The 10,422-nt window shown below is 47.9% G+C and overlaps 1 non-coding gene across 1 annotated transcript; it reads right to left on the minus strand.

The window, feature by feature from the left end:
* Positions 1–6,730: 6,730 nt before the first annotated feature.
* Positions 6,731–6,858, minus strand: LOC120094500 (small nucleolar RNA SNORA17). The gene has a single exon (XR_015628339.1). It is a non-coding gene; the product is annotated as a small nucleolar RNA SNORA17 (small nucleolar RNA).
* Positions 6,859–10,422: the final 3,564 nt, after the last annotated feature.

Consider the following 10,422-nt stretch of genomic DNA (forward strand, 5'->3'; position numbering starts at 1 on the left):
GCTCAATTTGATCCATGCACCCTGCTCACAGCCAACAGTGCCCCCGCTTTCTGGTAAGAAAGGGGCTTCTACGTCTTGACTATTCCAACTGAGATAAAAGTCAAGGCAATAACAGCACAAACAGAGCCTCAGTCACTTGGGGGGTGAGGTTCCCTGTTGCTCGTGCCGGGTACCAAGGAGCAGACCTGCAGCCTTGCAGGAAGCCTTCAGTCTTTGCCTTCAGTAGTCACCTCCTGCCCCTGCTCCACTGTAGGCTGCGACTCAAGAATGCCAGCCCTATTCTAGCTCCCAAGTAATACACAAATCCTATTACGTTACTAACAAGCGTTAAGCGCTGTGACTGGGCAGATATCCATCTGTTCTAACCCTCTCAGCTATCTGCTTCCCAGACACAGGCTCTGTGTGACTTGCAATTCGAGTCTCACCTCGGCTTGCTCTGATCCACGTGTGTCCTCATGGTGAATCCCTCGGTGACCTGCTTGTCACGACTCCTGGGCCTTCTGCCTTGAACCACCTCCTCCTCACTCATGGTCCTTCCTCTCTCTCCCCCTGGATCCCCTACTGGGGGCAGAAGTCCAGTCTCCCTATCTCCTCTGTCCAGTGATAGGCGGAGTCAGTGCTCTTTATTGACCAATCGGAGACAATGGAAAACAATTTTTCCATAGCATTACGACCAGAGATGCTTGGCCATGCCAACGAGGAGAGGGCTGTAGACAGATGTCTGGGCATAGAAACCAGATCCCAGGGCACAGAATTCTGCAACTGGAGACATAGTGTGCAAGACTATCCATCCCCCAACAGTTCACAGGGCAAATAGGTCAAAATTACACATTGGATTTGTGTACATCTCAGCGGTTTAAGAATTTGGATGTCAGAGGGGTGGGGTGTGATCAGAACCAACCAGTGTGAGTGAGGTGGTGTGTTGCTTACCCAGCATGCTTTGGGTTTGATGCCCAGCAGCATCAGGAGAGAGACATCATTCCACTTTGGCCTGAGACCTCCTAACTCACTGTATTCTCCCCCAGGATGACTGCTTTCTGCCTTCTGTTACCTAATGATTAACTGTGCACTTTCAGCACCCCATATACTCTCTGTCCCATCCCTATGAGAGCGTCCTGGGATCAGTATGTAGGGATATTGACTGTATTCTTGAGAAGCAAGTGGAGCCAACCTCCTTCCTGCTGCTGTGGAATCTTCCAAGTACAGACATGGTTGAGTCATTCAATGGCAGCCGTGGCCAGGCTGAGCTGAGCTCTGGTCCACACTGGGTCCCTAGCACGTTCAGTCCCAAGCTGTGAGCTTGTACTACTCTTGCTCCTTATTCTTGCACACCTTCTGTTCTTATACACGGCTTCTCTCTGGTGGATCTTGACCATTGCCTGCCCTCTGGTGTATGAACCTTGGAAGTGGCTTCCCTCACCTTCTATTCTTAGACATGGCTTCTCTCTGGTGTATGGATCTTGGCGTTGCCTGCCCTCTGGTGTATGATTCTTGGATGTGGCTTCCCTCTGATGTATGAATCTTAGACATGACCTCTCTCTGGTGTGAACAACTTGGACATGGTCTCTAGTATATGAATCTTGGGTATGACCACCTCTGGTGTATAGATCTTGGACATGGCTTCCCTTCTGGTATATGAATCTTGAAAATGGCCTCCCCTCTGATGTACGTACTATTTAAACTTTGCCCATTCCAGTCCGGATCATTTGGGTTTGATCCCCAAATGATCTATTTGTTTGTAAGGAAGAAGTATTTTATCTTTCTAACAGGAGGAAATCCAGTCTTGGAGGTAAGGAACTTACCAAATGTATCCACATAACCTCCAGGGTGGTCTGATCTGAATGTCTTGGGGATTCATACCAGATGTTGTCCCCCAACTCCTTCACACACCCAACACTGAATTAGGATTGGCCTGTGTCGGGGACAGCATATGGCTGCTGAGCCTAGATCCCAGAGGCCATGCTCTCTGTATTGTTTCCTCTGGGGGAGTCAGCATCATGCCATAAGGTATAGCCTGTCTCCAGCTGTTGTTATTGTTGTCGTTTATTTAATACTTAGGTAGCTGGACCCTTTATGACCTAGAGAGACGTGTCCCCACACACTGCACCTCCAAGCTAATTCCTAGAGTTAGTGAACAGCTAGTGCACTTTTCAAGTGTGAATCAATCACCCTAGCAACCACATCCCAGCCTCTTCCTCATTAGGACCTTACACTCTAGGCCACCATGCCTCTGCTGTAATTATCCCAGCACCCTATACAAAACAACCTGTACAGCCCTATGCCCCAGAGCCCAGTGAAATTATTCCAACTACCCAATCCTAACCTTCACTGTCTTACCCTGATCCTTCTCCCCAGAGACCTCAGCAGAAGTGTTCAGCTGTGGTGCCCTGTCCCCCCACCCCCGCCTCCCCACTGCTCTAGGTATTAACATGACTCCCATGGCCTGGAATGTTCCTCCTCTTGGGATGTCTGAGGAGTAACAACTTTGTCTCTTTTCTTTTGCAGTACTAGGAATGGAGCTCCAAGCCCCAAGCGTGCCGGGCAAGTAAGTGCTCTACTGAACCGTAGAGCTGAGTGTTCGTGGGCAATCACCTTTTGGTACGTTGGCCTGGTTATACCTAAAATACTAACACCACCTATACTTTAAGGCAGAAGGGAATTAAGTAGGCCAGGGGAGACACCCATGTGTTAAAGAACAAAGGCCTCCAACTACAACCAGCGCCCACTTGTGAGCTCTGAGAACAAGACACCCAGGCAGCAGCCCAGGAAGCTGTGCCTAAGCCTGCAGATCACTGCAGCATCAGGGGACATTGCTGAACAAGACAACATGGAAACAGCTGCTTCTGAGTCCAGCCGTTCCCAAGAGAGTGAGAAAGATGTCTGCTCGAGACTACAGGAGTCCCTAGGTTCATTCTCTCACAGGTAACCTGTAGGGAGCGGCACATATAGATTAAAAAGATGGCGCTGACATCCGGTGGTCGTTTGTGGTAAACACCCACAAAGCGCATGTGTTGGCATTTCTCCGGCAGCTATCAGGCTGGAGTGATATTCATGCTAATGAGGTATTTCATGCTCCACCATTCCCTAGAGGACAAAAATATAGCCATAGCCTGTTTTGTATATAAGGCTAGTGCCTTTGTTGCTCGGGGTCCCCATATCAACAATGAGGTGTTCCTGCAATAAAGGCTGTTGAGAAAAATCCAACGGTGTTGCGTCTTCCTTGCCGGCCGAGGTGGGCGTTACAGTAACCAAGGCCCCAGAGTCTAACACGACATTTTCCAGAAATTAAAAGAATTGTACATTTTAAATAACATTCATAATTTTAAAAATAGTATCCTTGTTCTACTTTCTTAGAAATGGCGTTTTTGAGTCTCTGCACGTCACGATCTAGCTTTGTTATGGTATATGTGTATAGCAAAATACGTGAGGTACACAAGGTTTGGTACTAGCCTCTGTTTCCAGCATCCACTGGGCATTTGGGATGTGCTCCCGCTGTTTGGACACTGTATTTTAAGTCATTAAGTTAAGTGGAAAACTGAGGCCAGAGCAGTTCTAAGCGGGAGATCCTCACTACCTCAGGAAGGTGCTTTTGGCTTCCCATTCAACAATAATCTGAAATCATGGTTGCTTGGGAGACAGCATATCTCCCTGCCTCTGCATCAAACAGCACACCGAGGGCACCCAGCATCCAGGCGGGTCAGCTGTCCCCACTCAGCCTGCTAGTTCATCATTCTAATCTCCAAAAGAAGATGGTAGCATTCAGGCACACAGCATAGACATCACAATGTGGTTTTTCTAGATGCTTCTCACTTCAGTGGACGTGCAGCCCCTAGCCATTCCCACACCGATTATGAATACATAGAATAGAAGATTTACAGTGCCATGGACCAGTGAGGTGTCCATGAAACAGACGCCCGGGAAGCCTTCACTTAGTCACATGAACTTTGGGCTCTAAAGACAAAGAATGTGTGCAGAATGCTTGGGTGATGGTAAATGGCTTAGGTATATTATCTTCTATAGGAGCCACCAAGAAGCTGGCTCTGTTAGTAAGGAGGAAATAAGTAAGCAGGTAAAAGGTACCAGAGAACGGGAGAGCCGGGGCAGGGGCTGGGCTCTGGGTGAAGAGCTAAGAACCAGCAGGAGTCTTTCCTTACACTGTTGCTCACAGCCCATCCTCCCTCCCTCCTGAGAATGACCTCTGACCACTCCCTGTTCTGCTTCAGTATGGGCAAAGTGGTCCAGCTCTGATGCTTCCAAGGGCTTCCCAGTAGTGGGGGTCTTCAGGCTGCAGACAGGTTGGCCAGCTGGTGGCTGCTAATCGGAATTCTGCATTTTCCAGGTGGGATGTGAAAGGTCCGTTTTTTCAATTTAAATATATCTTTATATAGGTTTTTTTTTTGTGTGTGTGTATGTGTGTGTGTGTGTGTGTTATGGGTGTGGTGGTGTGTTTGTGTGTGTGTTTTATGGACGATATGTATTGTGTGGGGTGACTTATGGGATGTGGTGGTGTGTTTGTGTGTGTGTGTTTGTGTTTTATGGGTGTGGTGGTGAGTTTGTGTGTGTGTGTGTGTTTTATGGATGGTGTGTGTGTGTTATGGGTGTGGTGGTGTGTTTGTATGTGTGTTTTATGGATGATATGTATTGTGTGGGGGTGTTTTATGGCGTGTGTGTGTGTGTGTGTGTGTGTGTGTGTGTGTGATGTGTGATGTGTGGAGATTATAGGACAACTTCTATCACTCTGTTCTCTCTCTCACCATGTGGGCTCTGTGGGATCCATGTCAGGCCTTTAGGCTTGGCAACCAGCCCCTACACATTGAGTCATCTCACCAGCCCAATGGGAAGGTTATTTAAATGTCATTTAGGGCCACCAAAAAGCATTTGTCTCTTTCATCTGGATATGGATTAACTCGAAGCAATAGATGGATCTTTGTAGACACGGAAAATCAAGTTCACAGTGAAGTAACTTGGCCAGAGCGACAGGGCCCAGCTGAACTACCACTGGTTCACGATGCCCCATTACACAGTTTCAGAAACATCTATATCAAATATTGTGCAAGATCATTAGCGTTGGTCTTCTGAAACACAGAACTGATGCCTTTAGGTAAAATGTTCTAATTCTTTGTGTTCAATTGTAAATACTAATTGTGCTTGACATAGAGCCATTTTTTATTTTGTTTTTTAACTTTTATTGATAATTTGTGAATTTCACACCACATATCCCAATCATATTTATCTCCCCATCCCCTCATACCTACCCTCCACCCTTGCAACTGCCTCCCAACAGAGAACAAAGATCTCATTGTGGAAACCATAGTGTCTCACACTACGTCCCACAGCATACCCTTTTGTCCACATGTCTTTGCTTGCAAATGTTCATTGCGATGTCTCCTTGGTCTGGTGCAAGGCCTCAGGCTTCTGCTACTCTATCAGTACTGGAACCTCACTGGGACTCCTCATGGATATCCTTCTGTTGCCTTGTGTCATGGAGATCCTGTAGTTTTGGATCTCTGAGACTGGTTCCTTCATGTACTCCAGCAATTCATTGATGGGGTAGATGTTGGGATGGACCGATTTAAAGCCCTGGATCTCTGCCTGAGAGGTGTCTAAGCTGGTCACCCCTCCAGCTCTCCTGCCAGCACATCCTCACAGCTGGCTCACTAGCAAACCCCCAAACCAGGGCCAGCTCTACCCTGCTGCCCAGGAGTGATACAGCGCTCAATCTCCCAAACGCTGCAGCACGTCAGGGGCAAGGACAGCTCTTCTGCTCCCATGACCTCTTTGGGGCCAACTCTCCAGCCTGCCTCGGGTGGCAAAGGCAAAGGGAAGGGAATAAGATCTCTCTCTGATCCATGCCAGCACATAAGGGACAGTGGTAGAGTGGGCTCTCCCACATTCACACCTTCAGCACTGACTTGCCTTCACACCCTCACCAGGGTCAGTTCTACTGTGCTGCCCAGGCAAGGTGCAGGGCCTGCTCCCCCAAGTGCTGTAGCTAGTGAGGAATAGGACTGGCTCTCCTGCTCTTGTGACCCCAGTGCCAGGTCTCCTGTCTGCCACAGGCGGTGAGAGGTGAACAGGGAAGAAGGTATCTCCCTCACCCGTGCCACTATGAGGAGATGAATGGGTAGGACCAACTCTCCTATGCTCATACCCTCCTCCCAGCCACAACAACACGCAGGCCGCTCTCCTGAGTCCTGCAGCTGGCTAGCATCAGGGTCAGTCCTTCTGCTCTCCTGCCTCCAGGGCCAGTCCTCCCAAGCTACCCAGGTGAGGGCTGGGGCCAGTTCTGCACAACCCTCCAACATCGACATGTCCCCAGGCAGCAGCCAGGACCAGGGACATCTGCCTGGACCCCTGTCACTCCAGGGCTGCAGACCCTCAATGGAGCATAGGGCAAGACCCCACCTTGATCCTAGGTGCCATCACATCACAGATGTGGCTACTCACATGAAGTTGTTCCCCACTGTCCTCAAGTCTCTAGGTCTACCTCGCTTCCTTGTGCCTACATCCTTCTGCCTTCCTCTTTTCTTCCATTTCTCCACCACTTACGCGCTCCTCTTAGTGTTGCCTGGGGTCTCTGAGTGTCCGGGGTCATCTGGGGAATGCTATGCTATGCTCAACTTGTGCATTACCTGCCCAGCAGGGATCATCTGGGACATAGTCTGCCCCGCCCCCAGACCTGTGCCGTGGACTAGTGGTCATCTCAGGCTCACTTTTTTTTTCCCCAGGGACTGTTGTGCTACTGATCAGATATTCACCGGTCAGAACACCGAGTGTAGACATAGCCTCTCTCCTTTCTGTCACCTACTGACACACATGTGACCCAGCAGCCACAGAAGCAACACTTCTAGGGGCAGGGAGACATTTGTCTTTAATAGCATCAAACTAAATATTCTGGGGTTATGTAACACTTTCTGTCTACATGTAGCTAACAATAACTTACTATATATTCCAAACAAGTAGAAAAGAAGGGCTTTGTTCTGTTTTGAGACAGTACTTAACTATACTGGCTTCAAACTCATGATCCTCCTGTCTCTGCCTCCTAAATTTTGGGATTATAGGTCTGGGCTGCCAAACTCAGTGAAGAAAGAGTTTTGAAAATTTCCAACACACAAAATGATTTTTAAAGATGGAGGTAATGAAGCTGGAGAGGTGGCTCAGTGGTTAAGAGCACTGACTGCTCTTCCAGAGGTCCTGAGTTCAATTCCCAGCAACCACATGGTGGCTCACAACCATCTGTAATGGGATCTGATGCCCTCTTCTGGTGTGTCTGAAGACAGTAACAGTGTACTCATATATAATAAATAAATAAATACATAAAATAAATAAATCTTTTTAAAAAATGGGGTAGTGGATACACTTGCTATCCTGTCTGATCTCTTCATTCTGCGTTTGGTGAAATCTCACACAGTACCAGCGAGTATGTTCAGTTATTACACTGGAATTGCATGAGGATCAAAGCAGACATTCATCTGCTTTTGAACAAGACAGACAGAGATTGCAGCTAACAATATCTTCACTGCGATTGTCACTCCCAAGTGAGTTACACCTCTCCAAATGACAGCAGAAATCAGGACAGTCTGCTCTCCAGTTCAAGAGTTCAGTGGACTCATTACTAAGTTTCCTGAGAGGATCTTTCTAAAATAGCTCTTTCTCTCTCTCAGCTGACTTGCAGACCTAACTGTGCCAGACTCAGGTCCGCATAGCAAGCTAGCTGTGCAGGGCTGAGAGGAAAGGTGGAGGAGGTGGTTGTGTGAGCCACCCCAGCAGGCTATTTCCCTCCCTAGTCCCCTTTTCAAGATGGTGTAGCTCTGGCTGTCCAAGCTGGCCTTGAACTCACAGAGGTCCACCTGGCTCTGCCTCTGGAGCGCTAGGATTAAAGGTGTCCACCATCACGCTCAGCTTAAATATCTTTTTATTGTTTTTTGTTTGTTTGTCCATTTGAAGGTGTCAAGAGTCAGTTTCAGATATCAACAGAAGCTGGGTATGGTAGCTCATGCCTATAAATCAGGAGGCTGAGGCAGGAGGATCGTCCAAAGCTCAAGACTAGACTGGGGTGCTGTGCAAAACCAAAAATAAATAAACAAAAATAAAAATTTGCTGGTTTGGTGGGTTCCTATCCTATAGTTTCTCCTTCAAATATCTATTTGGAAATGTGACAAAATCTGAAGGTGACTTTGGTAGGTGGCAGAACAGTAAAGAAGTAATACATGAGTTCAGGGTGGAGGTTGAACTCATGAATGGTGCTTCTGAAGCCCAGTTAGGTGTGGCTCAGCCTATGACCCCAGTACTCAAGAAGCTGGGGCAGGAGGATTATAGGTTCAAGTCAGCCCCATAACTTCCTGGACCGACCGTGCAGCCAATTAGTGAGCTCCAAGTTTAGTAGTGCGAGATCTTGTCTCCAAAACTAAGAGGGAGATCAACAGAAGGAGACGTCCAACTTCCACGTGCCATGGTGCACACACAGGCACGCCCAAACACAAAATAAAAATACACACACATTTAAAAAAAAATTAAAAAAAAGATGGGCCTGGGAATGGGTAACGTGTGCAAGTGTGAGGACCCGAGTTTGAATCCCCAGAACCATGTAAAGTTGGGCATGATGGCACTTCTGTCATCCCGGTGTTACAGAGGGGAGATGGGAGGTGGCAACGAGAGACTCTGGAAACTACCTGGACAACCAGCCCAGTGTGTGACACAACAAAATAACAGGTTCACTCTGGGACCCTGTCTCAAGGGGAGTGACAGAGCTAGACACCAAAGATCCTCTTCTGGCCTCTCTGCATGTATACTTGCACACACACACACACACACACACACACACACACACACACACACACACACACACACACACACCTGAGGCAGGGGGTTGGAATTTATTTTTTAATTTCAGTCTCTGGGTGGAAAGAGGGCTCGCTTGCCCGGGAGCAACTGGAGGAACAGCGAGTTAAACTTCAAGGAGACAGCTAAGAGTTAATCATTCAGGGCACGGGGTGAAAGCCAGTAGGAATTCTAAAAATAATGCCTTCAAAACTGAAGCAGTCTGCAAGAAGCAGGATTGGAGCGCTCATTAGCTTGACTCCTTTGCCCTCTGCAGCTGACACTCTCATCCGAAGCCCGGAACAATCCTTACCAGGGCTAGCTCTGCAAAGGTACAAAGAGTTGAGGTTGCCAAAGGACACGCGTCAGACAAGTTTGGGGGCTCTAAAGGGAGTGGCAGTTCCACAGGGGTTCATGGGCAGCTATGGCTCTGCCACTGGCAAAGGTGTCGAAGAGCAGCCAAGTCAGTCTTCGTTGACGGCCTTCCTCTTCTGAGCCATCGTCATTGGTAATGTGACAGGCTTTGAGAGGATCGAGGAGATCGGAAAAAGTCCATGTACCCAATAGCTTATTCGCTTCCCTTCAGTTTTCTGTGCCCTTTATTCAGAAGAGCCCCGCTCAGATCCGACTCCTTCCAAAGCTTGCTACCTGCATTGCCACCCCAACATCCGGGTCACATGGTAGATCCTTTCTTCCTCCTCCTTGCCTGTCTTCCTGCCCTCAGCACTTTAGGATCCCGAATGGGGTACTAGACTCTGTCTGAAAGAGTCAGAAACTGGGCTCTGAAGTTCTTGAGAAAGCTATAGGAGCACTGCAGGCAGGACTCTCGACCTCTGCCTCTGAGGTCTCCAGGCTCAGCTCCACACGCGAAGGGACTCTAGGGAGGTGGTAAGTCCCGCTGGCTCAGCCTCAGCCCCTGCAAATTTTATCACACTTGGTTACGTTCTACTTTCTCTGCACTTTTATATCTCTTTAGTACTGTCTGAATGTGTAATAGCAGCAGTTTTCCCTTAGATAAATGTTCATTCCTCCCATAAAAATGATATATGCAAAATCCTTTTGTTACCTCTGTCTCCTGTTCTGGGGAAGCAAATTCTGCCCATATTCCCCTCCAACATGACTCAGCTGGGATTGAAAGCTGATGGCCTCCTTCCACTCCTGGCCATCCTGGGCTCTTCTACAGATCTGGTTCCTTCTTTTTATTTAAACACACCTCTTTCATGTTTAAATTATGCTTTCCCTGAGAACCGCATCATTATCCTTCTGACCACATATCATTGTGAAATAACCCTTTATTTTAAACTTCTGTTCCCGTTTCTTTGTAACCAGATGCGAGATCTCCAAGCTACCTATAACAGCCTATGACTCTCTACTGCCTGGAAATACCTGTCCTCAGCTTGGCCAGGATTTGGGGTTGAAACTCAAATGCCTGGGTTCCGTACGTGTTTTCAGTTGGCTCAGGATGCTATGCCAGCATGTTGACTTAGGTCCTATACAAATCTGATTATTCAAGCAATTTGCTATTTGCATGGGTGGTCCCTTAGGTCCATCTTCAGAGTGATGTACCACATTGATTCATTAGTCCAATCTCTTTCTATATTT

Source organism: Rattus norvegicus, chromosome 8 (genome assembly GCF_021556685.1).
Source record: "Rattus norvegicus strain SHRSP/BbbUtx chromosome 8, alternate assembly SHRSP_T2T, whole genome shotgun sequence".
NCBI classification, from domain to species: Eukaryota; Metazoa; Chordata; class Mammalia; order Rodentia; family Muridae; genus Rattus; species Rattus norvegicus.